This window comes from Phyllostomus hastatus, unplaced genomic scaffold (genome assembly GCF_019186645.2).
Source record: "Phyllostomus hastatus isolate PE091 unplaced genomic scaffold, TTU_PhHast_1.1 phas_contig_210, whole genome shotgun sequence".
Lineage (NCBI taxonomy): Eukaryota > Metazoa > Chordata > Mammalia > Chiroptera > Phyllostomidae > Phyllostomus > Phyllostomus hastatus.
Genome location: NW_025333737.1, coordinates 9254457 through 9271247, shown reverse-complemented (window position 1 = coordinate 9271247; position 16791 = coordinate 9254457).

Below are 16791 nucleotides of genomic sequence, written 5' to 3'. Positions count from 1 at the left end.
TAGTAGCAGATTATTGGTACATCTCTACACACATGCAAAACCCCAGCCTCAGGCAGAGTTGTCTGTGAAGACACCCAGCTTCTAATCACGAGTCCAGCTTGGGTTTACCTCTCATTCCCTAACTCCATTTTCATCCCCACTATAGTCGAATAAACTTATTAAAACATTAAAACACACTCATTAAAACACAACCCCCCTCCCCACAGAAAGCAAGTCTTTTGTTTTCGATGTAGCTTTAAACATCTCTATAGCCCCATGTTCTTAACCAAGAAGATGACAAGAAAGGATAAGAGATTTCCAAATCTAGGGCAAACCAAAGCATTTGAGGATTCAAAAGACCTCAAGAGAGAATAGCACAGATGCCTAGATTGGACTTCTGGTTCAATACGCTGTTATAAGCAGCTGCCCAGAACCACTGAACAGTGCTGAGCATTGACTCTCCCTGTTTTATTTACATTTTTATTCCATTTTGGTTTCCCCACTTTCATTCATTTTGCACACTAAGCACTGCTAGACCCCCTCCCATCCAATCATGGTGAGTTTTTCTGGGAAAGTTAATAAAGAGTTAATCAGTTATCAAAGCAAATGCAAGGAGAGGTCCTCAATGTGGGTCCTGTATTCAAATAGGATTTTCTTTCTCTAAAGTGGAGTTCCAGCCAAACTTTCCTTCTCCCCCCTCATTTCCCTGCTACTTCAGAAAGGTGAGAAATGGAAAGAAAAGTAGAAGTAGAGTGTTTAACAGTGTCAGAAGTCAAGACACATTGCCCCTTCATTGTCCCAGGGCTTTCTAAATGGAGTCAGTGCTGCTCAGCATGTTTCTTCTCACCCCATCTCCTCTCGTCTCCTTGCTGAGTGCAGTGAGCAAGGCAGTGAGCTGTGGTTTCCTCAGCCAGGCCAAGGCAAGCAAGCTGGATGCCACTCGGAGTGCTGAAAGGCCCCCGGGTCACTCCATGGTATGCAATGAATCAGGAACTCACTAAGGTATTGATTCACGTTCAGGACATAGAAAAACCCAAAAGCCGTCTCTGTTGTGATTTTCATTTCCAAAACTTTTTTTAAAAACACTCCTGTGTCTGTACCTTATGTGTAGTCAGGATATTCAGGTGAATGCTCACCTATGACAAATAATTTCAGTAGAGTTTTACATTTACATTCCATCCTCTCACTCAGCAGAATGTTCTCCCAGAAATACATCTGCTTATTTTTTTTATTTCTTCCATGTGTGTTTGTGTTTTGCTGCAACTGTCATACTGCATCGTGTGTGTGTGTGCTGGGGGAGTGTTAAAGGGAGCAGAGTCAAATATGATGGGATGAAGCACAAAGCTAGAGATTAATGTGATGATTAGCTGGTTAATAATTTGTCTGGCTGTTGTTTTAAAACACAAATTAAAACTAAAATTCATCAGTATTTTAAAATTGTTGCAATCCTATTGATTACACAGTTTGCTGTCATGGTACCACGAAAACACAACTGTAATAAAGTAAAAGCAAACATGTTACTATCTTACTGATGCCAGGACCTGAAGGAGATACTGGAGCCTTTATATAGGAAGAGATATGTAAGGATTGAGGGAGAGGGCATTCTCCATCATTCAAAGCTTTGGGTGCTCCACAGAGAACGTCCGTGTTTCAGTGGGTTATACAGCGTGAGTCCAACACCACTGCTCGGACCTCGCACCATTGGCATTCAATCAACAACTCTGATCATTGATTCTAAACATGGTAAAACACACTGGCCACTCTGTCTTAAAATAAAGGAAAGTGATCACAATGAATTTGAGGAAAGCAGGCAGGGGAGCTAATGAAAGGAGAATGGGAAGGAAGGTGGAGGAAGGATGATGACTGTGAATTCTGTCCTAATTCTCTTTGCATTTGATTTGGAGGTGCAAGGTAACTAGGTGCTAGGAGTCCAGTACTTAGGACATCATGAAATCATGCTCCAAGAGAGGCTTAGGTTTTTTATCCCACAAATAATATGAGGAGGTGAAAGAGATGCACGAGTAGAAAGAGATATGGAGTCTGTATTTCCTTCTAGAGTTAAATAACTTTTCTAGAACAACATAGTCTGTGGTAGATGTAATGCACGTACATTACTTCATTTGATGTTCGTGACACTAAAAAAAGAAAATAATCATTTACTGTTGAAGAAACTGAGGCTCAGAGGAATTCAACAATTTACTTCAAGGTCACACTGCTGTTTAAGTGGCAGAATGTTTGGACCAGGTCCTTGTCTTTTCCTGCTCCTTCCTGCTGCCTCGAATGCACGTAGCACATGTCACTTTTTACTCAGCATGTCCATCAACCTTCGACATTCACACATTACAAGGCTACCAAACCCCCAAAGCTTACAAGAGACAAAATACAAAGGCAGCTTTTCTACATTATAGCATCTTTTAAAGAAACAAGAAAGCAACCAACCAAACCAAAAAGTCCACCAGCCACTTTGAGGGTCTTCTCAGTTTTTAAGCCAGGTCAGGCTCCTCTAATTGTCCACTTCCTCTCTGTTCTCTAGAGAGTTCCAAATTGGATTAATATCTTATCTGATCTGTAAGTGCCTTTCCATCTTTGTGAACAAACTGATCCGGGTTTCCCCAGCTTAAAGGCTGCCAATCTCTTGGTAAAGTCCAAGCAGTAATTTCCTCATTCTGTTACTAGCTCTACTGGGTTAACTCAGGTTAAGAAAAATTATCACCTTGTTTTTAAAGAACTCTGATTTCACAGGGGCCATTGTTATACTAGTGTCAGGAGCTCTGTCCTCAGAGGTCACGGAATACAGTAGCTATGCGGTGGAAGTAATGGATTAGAAGAGAAAAATGAGCTCTCCCTCCTCTTCCTCCTCATTAATATCTCTGAAGGTCTCTGAGCCCTTGCCAAAAATGTGAGTAAGCCTTCACATGGGTTTTCAAGTCAAGTTCAATGTTTGCTTAAGTTAGATGGCAATTTTATCAGTTTGACTCCATACGCCCATTGAAGTTAGTTCAGCTTGATTTTAGGTTTCTGAAGTTGACTTGGTAATTTCTAATGGATGTCAAATATTACAAAGGTTCAGATGTAGAGCCAAACATATTTGGGCTGCAAGTTTTTGGAAAGCTGGAACTGATTCTCTTGAGAGATTTCCAGTAGGGATGGGCTAGTACTTTTTTTTGCCAAGTTTAGAACCCATTCCAAATCCAAGGGGGTTTGGCTGGAACCTTCTGGAAGTTGAGGGGAGTTGTTCTGTTTTATTTTCCTCTAATTTAGCAAAAGTCCTCTTAGCTTTCAGAATTATGTCCCAAGGGAACCGTACATAGATCAGTGGCTCTGAGAAAACCTCGTTTAGTGACTTAATGTGATTTTTAATGTTTTCATGGTTTTGGTCCTACACAGGCAAATCCATTTGTATTTCCTACATTTCATTGTCTTAGTGTGATTGACAGAGTTCTATTCATTGGAGAAAACTCATCTCTAAACATGCTAAAACTAAAGTTAGAGTTAAATCACTCCTCCAACACAAAATGGTTGGTGCCCAAAGTTAATACATCCAAGAAAGCAAAAGCTGTTCCTTGGCTCCAGGTGAATAACACAAACATAACTTTGTCTAGACCCCATCCTCCTCCTGTTTATTGAGAAGATGTCATAGCCAGGGCTGAATCTATTCATGGAATGAGGAGCAGAAAGCAAGGAGTGTCCCATATGGATTGGACAGGACCTGCATAGACAATAGAGGGGGACTGAACCCTAGAACCCGAGATTAAAGTCCCAGTTCTGCCACTCACTCACTGTGACCTATCTTTTGCAAGTTGTTTAATCACTGATCCTGCCTATAAAAGAGGAAAAACAATACATGCTTTATGTACCTTGAGGGAAGATGATATATAGGAAAGTACTACATGAAGTAAACACACAAACAGACACAATTCTAGGAACTGTAAAAAGTGCTTATCCTAAATTTTGTAATGTGCATCCATTTTAGGGGATATGAAATAGGATCTTCTTGGATGATCCAATGTTATTATAGTCCTTTTAACATGATGCAATTTGGGGGGACAGAAAAAAAACCCCGATGACTGAGGAAAGCTTAAAAACAAATCCCCATTCTCAAGTCTAATGCTCTGAGTTTCCCCCACTAAAAAGATCTCCTTTAAAACAAAGAGTCTGGAAAAGCCCAACGATGATGACTGTCCCAGGCTGGCCGTGAGCATGGCCTCCCTCTTCTTGTTCGGGACCAATTAATATTCATGTGAACCCAACCTCGAAGGGATTTAGCCCCAGCTTTTCATAAAACTGAAGCAATCCATCATCCCAAAGGGCAAAGAGGCAAAATTTCTGAGCACTTTTTCCTCAAACTCCACCAGTGAATGTAAGCTCACGTTACCCCCCGCCCACCCGACCTTTTCCTTCTTTATGAAGTGAGACTATTGTGGATAACTGTGGTCTCGTAATGCATTTTTGGCTGGACCAGGCAATACCATGGCTTCAGAAATTCTCTTTAGAAGTTGGCCATGGTTCTATTGTTTGCATCTGGGTCGTGGCCAGTGGAGTTCGGACATCTGCCCATTGTGTTAGCTCCTTGGGCGCCAGTAGGCTGAAGCTCATTATTCCGCTGGGAATGATGCCTCCGTTTCTTGAAAAAGAAAGTGACTCACCAACTACCCTCTATCGCATCTGACATTTGGAAGACGAAAATCCCTTCTGAGTTCCAAGTTTCACTGTAAGTGAGTTTCTTACTCTGACCAAGCTGAGCCATGAAGGTACTGCCTAACCAAGTTCCTGCCTGGTCATCTCACTAGAGTTGCTATGTAGCAGGAAATTTGGGCATCCCATTTCTAGACATGCCTAGGATTGTGCCAGTCCAAATGGCCAGCCCCCCTCTGCAAAAGTAGAAGATGAAAAAGAGAGAACACGGCTACAAGAAGCAGTGGGATAATGCTGGCATGGCACGAGAGTCTGGCAAACTTCTCAGTCCTCTCAGTAGTTTTGCTCATTTCCTGTCCTTCCTTTCAATCCTGTTGCGACTGATCTCCAGCCCTTTCAGAATCTCAATAAAGATTTCTATCGTACTTCCCCACTGCTGTCATTAACTAATTATGGTACACTGAAAAGTTAGTCAACCTATGGTTCAATTTACTTCCCTCCAAAATGAGGACTTACTACCATTGACCTTATAGGATAGTGAAGGCAAATGTGCTGAAATGTGCTGAGTCTAAAAGCATAGTGCAGAGTAAGTCCTCAGTAAATGTTAGAGATAAAAATGATGATGATGATGGTGTTGATAAGCATCTTAGCACGGTACTTAACATGTAACAATGACTTGGTAAGTGATGAGAATTATTTAAGTTATTATTTGTTCTAAGTAAAGGGTGAGAAGAATCTAGCTGGCTGCTTCATTAAGGTCTATTTACAGACTATTCCCCATTAGGGTCAACAAATGGTTTTTAGCCTGAAACTAAGGCTTGATCTTGAAATACCATCATCTCCACTGTTCCATGACCTTGCTACCCCAGTACCCACTGACCAACTTTTTAGTTCTTTAAGGGGTTCCAACCTGGCCTTCATGGCTAACAATAGCCAATAACTTCCAGGAAAACAAAGAGCAGGATATTGGGGTCTTTTGGCCTCTGCATCAAAGAACAGCTGGATCCAATTCAGAGCCTTAACTGAAGAAAGAAAGAAAAATGGACACCCTTCCACTGGTCATGTGTCAGCCATTACAGGCTGTCTTCTACCACCTGCAGGAACAGACCCGAATGGAGCATTTTTATTAAAGAAAATCTTCCAGCAGAGAAGGAGCAATGACCCAGTGAGAAACCATTCCTATCAGGAATTGGTTGGCAATACAATCCCGGGATGTTGCAGAGTTGGGGAGTTCTAGGTTCAAAGCTTGACTTTGTCCCTTATGGTGGGCAACTTTCTTTATCCTTTCTGAGCTTCTGGTTTTTCATTTTACATAAAAAAGGAGGAGGGCTAGAGTAATTACATAACCCTTACCTAGGGGGGCTGCTCTGAGACTTGAATGATATCCTCTATGCTAGCACTACTAACAAGCAAAGCACAGCGCAGCCTGCAGTACTTAGTAAGTATTCAACATATGCCAATATGTTAGTTTCCTTCTTCCTTTTCAGAGCTTCCTGAGGGTACAGCGTTGGTGCAATGGTGCCAAATACATAGTAGGTGCCCAGTGAATGGTACTTCCCTAATAGGTAGTGATTTGTCCTGAGCCCTGACCTCCTGGTCATGGTACTCAGGTGCTGAGTGCCAGTGGGTAGCTGGAAACCAGTAAGACAGCATTAGGTCTGAGCTTCTCGAAGCCTATTGTTCTTCTACTTTAGCCTGCAAACGACTGCCACGGCCTGCTTATTACTTCAACTCCTCCTGCCTCTCCGCCATCCCATGGCTCGCCTGCCCGCCCTTGCGTGTCTCCGAGAAGCCCTTCTCAGCCCCTCCAGGGAGTCTGCAATACAGCCCAGATGTTCTCCAAGATTAGAATGGTGTTTTAAGTCTACTCTAAAAAAACAGTCCTGTCCTTCGTCTCAGGCCATTATTTCTTCTCTTACCAGTTCTGGAGGATGCAATTCTTCATTCTTCATTTATAATATTTTGCTAAGGGTATTTGTAGGTCATCAGCCTATCTGTCAAGTCTCCTGCTTGATTGCACCATATAAATTCAGTTCTATTTATAAGCTAAAGTGTCTATGACTAGAAGAGGAATTAAATACATTTCTAGTCTTAAAGGCAAACAAAACTCATTTTTCTAACTCAGTATCTCTTTGGATGAAGCATGGTCCTCAATCTAGGAGTTAGAATTTTAGTGCTGCAGGAACGGCCTCATTTTGGAGGCAAGAAAGGTAAAGAACCTACCTCAAGTATTACGTCCTTGTTTATGGCAGTTTATCAGCACTTGAATGCAAGTGGCCTGGTTCTCAGATCAGTCATGTCTTCACTGTGCCATGACACCCGATTTGGCAGGGTCACCCAAAGTTTAAAACCTCCAACTGCATAATATGCAAGTCCCTCAGCATATGAGCTCCTGCCAAGATCTTCAGCTTCCCCTGCACTCTGCCCAGTTTAGTGTCCATAGACTACTTTCCATTCTTCCCAATACATCCAAGGGACTTTTTGCCACTCCGTGGCATGACCTGCCTCACCTGCCTATCTGAGAAATCAACTGATCACCTAATGTCTAACTCAGAGTTTGCCTTTTCTTCGGCAACACTCTCAGAAAAAATCAGTCATTCTTCCCATGTTCTAACAGAATTGTGTATGTCTCATTTATAGAACATAGTGCATTGAATTAAAGCTCTTTGTTTATCTTGTCCCTGCACTACACTACGAATTGTTCAAGGTTGGGAATCACACTTTATTCATCCTTGTATCTGACAGCTCTTCAAATAACTTCTGATGCATAGTAATCTTTAATAATGGTCACCTTTGGTTTTTTTGTTTTTGTTTTGTTTACAGACAACTTTCATGTTAGTTGCATGAGGTAAATAATAACGCACTTATGTGGAGTACAATTATTTGATTCTGGTCAACGTCTATCTATGTCTAGATTCTAGGGATACCTTAGAATTCTAGGAACTATTTCAACAGAAGCATTACTGCTAATAATAACTGGAAACTTTGCCCAAATTGTTGGGTAACTTTGTACAAAGAGACTGAGAAAAATTTCATGAACTCAGATCACCAAAGAAAATATCCAAGGAATTTGCCTTTATTCTCTAAGGTAGCTTAATTTGTTAATCATAAAAATTCCAGAATTTCTCACCTTTGACAAAAAAAATTTAAAAACCCTCACTTATAATGACATATACTCCAAAGTTTTAGTATCAAGAAAGATTAAACTTAAACTGTAGCAAAATAAAAATTTGCTGATTTGAAAAGTGGAATAGTGACTCTACTATCCAAACCTGCAACTATAATTAAAATACCTCAATAGCCCTGGCTGGCATAGCTCAGTGGATTGAGCGCAGGCTGCGAACCAAAGTGTCGCACGTTTGATTCCCAGCCAGTGTACATGCCTGGGTTGCAGGCCATAACCCCCAGCAGCTGCACATTGATGTTTCTCTTGCTCTCTCTATGTTTCTCTCGCTCTCTCTATCTCCCTCCTTTCCCTCTCTAAAAATAAATAAATAAAATCTTAAAAAAAATACCTCAATAGCTCTTATAGTAGAATTCTTTAAAAAGTAATCTGAATTCAAATCTGTGTTCCCATTCCTGGGAGAGATCATGTAATTTCTTAATTCTGTCATTTATTTTTTAATATTTTTTCTTTCATTCAGCTCTTCAGCAGAAATAGATGGGTATTCACACACCTAAGAAGTACCTTCGAGGCTGTAATACCAGTAATGCTGAATGACCAAAACTGCCTTCTAAATGCTACCTACAGGCAAATCCTCACTTATGGTACATTGTGGGGTGTTGGTCCACTCATCCCTCATAGCCCTCCCCACGTTGCCCTTGGACTAGAAGAGCAATGACTTGAGTTTTATTCAGCTTCCAACTTAGTTTGCCCTTAGATAATATCAGACTGATATTTTGAGCCCTCTTTGATTATTCTTAGCACCAGAAAATCTTTTTCCTACCAATCAGATTATGACAGGCTATAATGGGAAGTCATGGTATATTAAATGGAAAACCAAGAAAAAAAAAGTTCTAATGCACAGAATACATGTAGCTCTTAGCATGATAAAAAAAGCAAGAAGCATTTCAGGTGTGTATTTTATTTTAAGACTAGAGCATGAAGGCCATTCAACATGAACTAGAAAGAGACAAGGCAGAATACAATCCCCATACATTGACAGAAGCTACAAAAGGTAAAAGTTATTTAACATAAATGCCGCCATTTAGATTTCATAAAAGTTCTGGATGAACTTCTCTTACCTTAGACTGAGAGGCCAAGGAGAAGAAGAAATCTTAGCTCACGCATAGAACTGTTCAGCAGACTACAGTAATGACTCCATCAGCTGGAAACAGAAATAAAAGTCTTACTGATGCTGTTTACTGTTAGGTGCTGCATGTGTGTTTGCTCAAACTCCATGAAATGTTTCAGAGAGCTAGGCCCTGATCATCAATTCCTGGTCAGCAAGACTCTTCATTCAAACACATGTAGTCTAATTCTTAGGAGGTTTTTCTTTTTTTAACAGATTTCCTAACCTTCCCCTCTCCCCCCAAAATTTGTTATTGTTTTGCTCTTAGTTTTTATACTCTCCTCAGGGTCTTTCCTATTTGGAAGAATTATAAGTTACATAAATAATGACCTGCATTGGCTCCTGGGCCCAATGGACAGTTGAAAGGACAAAGCAAAGGGAACAACATGTTAAGATGACTCTTAGAATCTGCCAGGGAGTCTGGCAAAGCAGAACAGGACAGCTGACACTCATGAGTCAGCATCTGACTGCCTGGAGGCTGAATCTTACTCTTCACACAGCTTCTCTATGTCTCAGCATCCTTGTCTATGAGAATTATAAAAATTGGTATTCCAGTTCATGGTAGCTAGCTCACTGCATGGCAGTCAGTCGGTATAGAAACACATTATTTTGTATTTTGCTGTTATACACTTGTCTATAAATACATTATTTGACTTTTGTATGTCTATATTTTTATGCATACATTTGCTGTTGTATACCATGGTCATTAGTTTTGAGCTTTATTTATGCATCTTGCTATAAGATAGAGCAAATTAGGAAATAAGCAGAAAACAACATATAAATGAGGTTCCTCCTTTCCTATGAGTTATGAATGGTGGGGGAAGTGTGGGATTCAAAAAGTTCCAAAGTAGTTGACAAGACAGACCAGTTTTGCCTGGACAGTCCCCTCTTCAGAAGAGTGTGCTGACTTTATCAATTCAATGCTCACACACTAAGAGCCCCACGTGGCTGGAGGAACCTGCTGAAAAGGAAACACCCTCAAGGGCACCTGATCCACACAGAGGCAGAAAAGAGAAGCTTCCCAGGGTCAGGTAAGATCTAGGCTGATGAGCAGAAGGAGCTGTGTGACAACCGAGACAGAAGCATGGTAGGAGCACTAATTCCGAAAGGAGGAAGCAGTGAGTGCAGACGTTAAAGCCCAGACAGGGGCATGAAGAAACAGACAAAGTAAAACACGCCTGGATCATGCAGTCAAAGGGGGCACTAGACAGATCAGTAGTGCCCAGAGCATGAGGGTTCAGACAGTTTGGACCAATCTATGTTTTTTTATTTTTTAATTACAATTTACATTTAATATTATTTTGTACTCAGTGCAGGTGTATTGCATAGTAGTTAGACAATCACATACTTTACAGAGTAGTCCCCCTTGATATTTCCAATACCCACCTGGCTCCGCACGTATTTATTACAATGTTATTGAGTATATTCCCTACACTGTACTTTGCATTCCTGTGACTATTCTGTAACCACCAATTTGTATTTTTTACTCTCTTCCCCTTTTTCACCCAGTTACCTAAGGACCATTTTCTCTAGCTAGCCTCAGTCTATTAGAAAGAAAAACAAATACCATAGGATTTCACTTGTATGTGGAATCTAAAGAACAGAATAAATCAACAAACAAAACTGAAAGAAATTCACAGGTACAGAGAACAGACTGATGGACCAATCTATTATAAAAAGCCAAGGAGGGCATTCTATTTACTTCGGGGTATGCAATGGCAGAATGTGGGGAGCTGTGAACCTACACAATAAAGGGCCCATTTTACTTGGAAGCCTTTGAGGAACTTATGATTTTACAACAAACTAATATCACTTTGCCCATGGTATCCTTCTTCCAGACCATATTTGTGATCAGGCTGAGAACCGCAATGCACAGAGGTAGCATCCATTTTGCCCTGAGTTCACATTTCAGCAGAACAATTCCAGAATGAATCATTGCATTTGCAGGTTGGTGGTTATGCCCGGCTAAAATCCCATTCTCAAAACTCTTTTCTACTTTTTGTTCAAGGCTGAGTTTGCAGAGATTTATGTGGAGAGTTTTTATTCTCCTTGAAAAATATAAAATCTTTCACCGCAGTATTTTTCTCACTCAGTGAGGCAATGCTGGGCCTCTTTGTTGTTACTCCCTATAAGGCCTTTTTACCCTCCACTCACATCTCTATCATTTCTAGTTAGGAAAGGAGGGCAGTAGTTGAGAACAGAGAAATTAGCCTCTGACGGGCTCCAAAAGATGGAATGGAAATAGAATAGAGCCCTTTGAAATCAGTAGAATGTGAGAGAGAAACCAATAACTCAATGAGACAAAGCTGTGAGCTGTAAAATAGGGAGTTGATTTGGGGAGGATTCCATTTCTTAAAATCCTCTATTTCTAAGGCCAGCCTGATGTGGAGTAGGGTCTGAGGAATGGGCAGTTGCCTACAGGCATGACAAAAACTCAGTGTAGGAAAAGAAGCTTTCGTAGGGAAAGATTTAGATCAAGATGGCATCGAACATCCCAGGAGGAAAATAACACCCAGTTCACAAGGGGGGTTTCCTAAGGAAAGGAATATGGAGAATGAGCAAGTGAGGAAAAGGAGTACAGGGCTGGAGAGCCACACTGTCTGGGCCCAAACTGGGCTTCTCCATGTTCACAGTGTGGCCTTGGACACACAATGTCTTAAGTTCTTGGAGCCTCATTTTCCTCATCTGTAAAATGGGAATAATGACAGTACCTACCTCATAGGATTGTTACTAGGGTTAACTGTGTTAATACTTATCAAGCACTTGGAGCAATCCCTGACATAGAGTAAATGCTTGTTTACAACAACAATAACAAAAATCTGTCATTAACTGCTACTCAAGGATGATGAAGTCTACTCTAAAATTTCTGTAAATTCAAAGTGTCTGTTTCTATAAAATGATGTGATTTTCTGCTATGTTCCTTCCAGCTACTTTGAATCTTCCTGAAATCAAGAAGAATTTGTAAGTCTTACAGCAAAAACTAACAACTCAAAATCTGTAAACAAAACAATTCAGAATATTCTTCCCAAATCTTCAGTGATATACTAGCACATATACCAAGTCCCTCTGTAACGAGTGCATCTACCCAGGTGGAGACGGGAAGCCCAAAACACTCTGGGGAGCTGAGCAGGGTCAGAGTTTATCTTTCTATCTCTTTGTCCCAGTTTAGAGAAAAAGAAAGGTCCTAGCTTCCAGACAGCCATGAAAACAAAATAAATGGGCATGTAAATGAGATGTGTTTTGGATGTGGGTTTGTATATATTGGCAGGGACAGCAGTAAAACTTATGACTCTACTTCTTATTCTTTTTTCTCTCTTCTGTCCCTCTCAGTGCCAAAGGAGTTATTTTTAAAAGCACGGCTTCGTGTTTTTGATGCTAATGTTATGGCAAAAGGGGAGATGACCTTTACGTTTAGTTAGCAGCTGTTACACAATCAGCAATCAGCATGGACGGAGGATGTGGCAGCTGAAGTGTTTCTATGTAAAAACTCTCTAGACGGTAAAGAGACAACCTAGAGGAGCAGGCCCATGAGATGAAGACCCACTTCAGTAGAACACCTGAGTTTTTAACACACAGGGTCTTCACCAGCAAAGATGAGACTGAAACCCCATGACTTACACAGTGTCCTAATTCTTCAGCATTTCTTTTCTTTGCTTTTTTTTTTGGTCATTCTGTGGGGGTTATCACATTCTGGGCCAACTTTCCCACAGGGAAGAATGATAAATCCTCACAAACAACAATAATAACAAATGCTGACTTTGTATGTTTTATGCACTAATGTTATTTTGCTGGGGAAAGGAGGAAAAAAACTAAATTGTTCTGTAGCCTCGTATTTTTTTTTCAGCCTGTTCTTGGGAGACCAGTAGAAGCATTGTCTATATTATCCCAAAGTTTTGATAGAAAACTGAAAAATTTAGTCAATATTCCAGATATTTTTTTCTTTATACAGAATTAAACAACTTGGAAAAATCTGACTAGGTCACTCACTGAATTTCTCTATTTTCTTTATTGATGGATGGTCTAAAACTGTCCATGAAAATATATTCCTATGAAATACAGGGCCTGGCACAAGTAACGCCCCCATTTTATTATAAAACCTTTTACTACAAAATCATAAGCATGTAATTCAGTAACATAACAATATCAAATTCAAGCACACTGTATGACACATTAGGTGAAATATTCAAATTAAAACTACAAATTATTACACCCATATTATTATCCTAACAACCACACTCAAGCAGGCCTTAATTCTGCTGGATGCTGTACATGCCAGGGAAAAATATGCATCTGATCTTTGCTGCTAACTTTTTATTGTAAAACAAACTTAACTTTTCAGTTCCCCAGTCTTTGATCCACTAATGGCATTCTGCAGTGAGAGCTGTATCTAACAAACAACTGGTATCAAAGTAGACTTGACCCATCCAAAGAACCCTGTAATATCTCTTAAGGAGAGGGCAGGGTCACTGGATCTCATTACATTCCTATACAAAGAGAGTAAGATTTGAATAACGAAAATGAGTACTATTTAAAATTTGTATTTCTTTCTTTGCACCAACAGGAAGATTAATTAACAGTTCTGAGACCCTGTTAGAATAACTAATACTAACTTTTGACATAAACAGCCTCAGAATCCTAGTGGCTTAGCCCAACTGAGATTTATTGCTCACACAGGCAAAGGCCACTGTAGGTCACTGTAGGTGACCCTTGAGCCATCTCCCTCAACTAGCTCATTGATTTGGATGCCTTCTGTCCTAAGGCCCTGCCATCTTGGAGCTCTGTGCTTGCAGCTGTACAGATGATGACAACAGAGAGAGGTAAAGACTGGAAGCTCTGGTGGAACAGTCTCGAAGAAGGTAATAGACATTTGAATTGGTTTAAATGGCACTTGACTTGCTAGTGGCCATGACTTGAGCTTTACCATATTTTATCCACCAACAACCTGTTACACAACTGCTGGATCTTTATAAATCACACACACACTCCTCTTAAAAGGTGAAGAATTAGACAAGTGGACAGGCCAGCACACAACTGCCAGAGACTTGATTTATTGGTAAGGAGTTCGTGGAAATTATCTCTAGAAAAAGTAACCCTCATGTTTTCAACAAATGACCAACCACTCTCTCTTTAAATGTCTTCTCCCCACTCTTCAAGGACCTAAGATAAATGAATATGCATGTTTTTAACATGGCCCTTCTAATATAACTCAGTGATGGGGTTTGTTAAAACCAAGACAACAGGCCTAAAATGAATTCACTTTGTGCTAAGCCCCACATTATCAAACTGAAACTTCATTATGATTTCAGCTCGGCTCTCCCATTTCAGAAATTGTAAACCAGAAGTGGGATCTTAAACCAGTGGATCGGGAATCGCCTAATCAGCAGGTTAGGTCATCTGCCTGATAGAACTCTGCCATCCCCTAAAGGCAGGTAACTCTGCAATAACCAACCCAGCTTTTTTGCCCAATGCAACTTCCTATTCTCCCTTCTTCTGCCCATAAAAAAATCCTTTCATTCTGCACAGCTTCTTCCTATCTGCTAAATTGGATGCTGCCCAATATGAATCAATACTTGCTGAAATAAACTCTTAACTTTTTCATATGCTTTAGTTTACCTTTTAATACTTCGGTGTCAGGAGAGAGAACAAAGGAGACACCCCTCACGAACCTCCCCTACCCCCTGCCCCGCATCAACCAGCAACAAGGCGTTGGTACCTGTGAAACCCCTCCAGCGGAGCGGGCGGATTTCATTCTGCCTCTGGAGGTGTCGGGTAAGTCACTCTGGAATCCCAGCGCAGTTTTTGTTTTGAGCTTGAAGACTGAGCGTTTCTTCTTCCAGACTGGGTGTGAAAACAGGTGAGACTGGAACTGGGTCTGACTTAGAGAAACTGCTGGGGCCGACCTTGGACGGACACTGACGTCAGAGTGACGCTGTCAGCCTGGGGGGGGGTCCAACGTCAGGCTGGGGTGCTGATGTCACTGCGGGAGGTTGATGGGAGCCCTATACCGACCGAGAAACCCGACTGGATCCAAGCCATCCTGTATTTGACCTAAATTGTTCTGGGTCCAGCGTGAGGCCAACGGGGCATGAAATGTTGTTTTAAGGCTGAACAAAAGCGTTGTTGCAAAATAACCAAAAATAATCTTGAATTCCAGGGACCGCAGTGGAGACCTCTTAACCAACCGTCCTAGGCAAGTTTATCCATGTACTGAGTTGCCCTAGAGACAAAGGGGTCTCAGCCGAGCACAATCTATAGAGTAAAGGGAGAAGTAATTTTTCTCCTTGGCACTTTGTGGTGCCCAGGATGAAACCTGCTGGCACATGCCACTCTCACTCCAAAACTGGAAGCGAAGATCCTGGAAAAACTGACAAAGCCTGCAAAGGATGAGAGTTATCAGTGTCATCTCTCTCATCTCTCTCTGTGCCGCCTGTCAAGAAAGAAAGGGAAACTTTCATGTTGTCCCTTCCTCTTCAAATTCAGATTGGCAGGGCAAAAAATTCCCAAGAGTTAGATCTTTGAACTGTGACTTCTGAATTTGCCTTTGGATGCCCATTATTGGGTGTTGATATTTTCCCTCCCAGGGAAAGCTATTGCCTCTTGTTTGTCTCGGTTTTGTGTTCTGAGAACACAGTTTTCTTGGGGCCATGACCTCTGAGCCTTGCATTAGTATTTTATTTACAAACAATACAGCCAAAAATACAGCTGGATGGAAATGTGGATGGCATTCCATTTGCAGCTGGGGTTCTACCAACTATTGCAGCTCTCAGGGGAATTGTCTAAGTCTTTCTTTATTTTGGCTATCTCTGGGAGTGGCTTTGGTTTGAGGGAGGGCAGTATCTGTTGCATCCTCTTTAAGGGACTCCCCTAGTGCCCATTGGTGTTCAGCAATGCCAAGAATATTTACTGTTTGTCTTGCTGAACCTGACACGATATTCAAAATGAGATGTGTGTGTGTACATGTATATTATATATGTTATATATGTTATATATTTTTAAGTAGCTCTATGGTCAGAAGTTGGCCAAATTGGAAGCTGACATTCAGAACCTAATGGGAATTTTTCAAAAGCCTCTTTCCCTGAGCTAGAATGAAATTGTGTACCCTGCAGGAAAGAAAAACATTCTGATGCTTTTGTGGAAGGATTCACCAAAACATTCCAAAGGCACACAGCTCTAAATCTAGAACACGGGATTCTTCTGATTTTCATCTTAGTTGACCATCTTCTCCCTGAGATAAGGAAGCAAACTGAAAGTAACGTAATTGGATGAGTGGGTCAGGATCTTACATTTACAATATATTTAATCTTACCTCTTTTGTTTAGTCGCCAACTTCCTATTTCAGCCCTCTTTAAAATGTTGTATTAGTTTCTGTAACCTCTGAGCTCACACTCAAAAAATGAGAATTTAGAGTATACCTTTACCTTCTGTACTTGCCAGTTCACCCCACGCAAGTACACACGCAAGCACTGTGTCAATTCACATTCTCCAGGAAGGAGAGACCAAGATGAAACTATTGGGTTGGCCAAAAAGTCTGTTTAGTTTTTCTGTAAAACAAAACACATATTTTTCATTTTCACCAGTAACTGTATTGATTTGGATATTTTGGGTATGTCAGCTATCTCCTGCATGGTATAATGTTTATTGTTCTCAATTAATGTCTTGATTTGATCGATATCAACTTCAGTTTGTCTACCCAACCATGGAGCATCATCCAGTGAGAAATCTCTAGCACAAAACTTCACAAACCACTTTTGACACATTCGATCACTCACAGCACCTTCTCCACACACTCCACAAATCTTTGTTCTTGCATTTCAGTTGTGTTTTTACCTTTCTTGAAATAATAAAGCATAATAGGCAAAAAATGTTTCGTATTTTCTTCCATCTT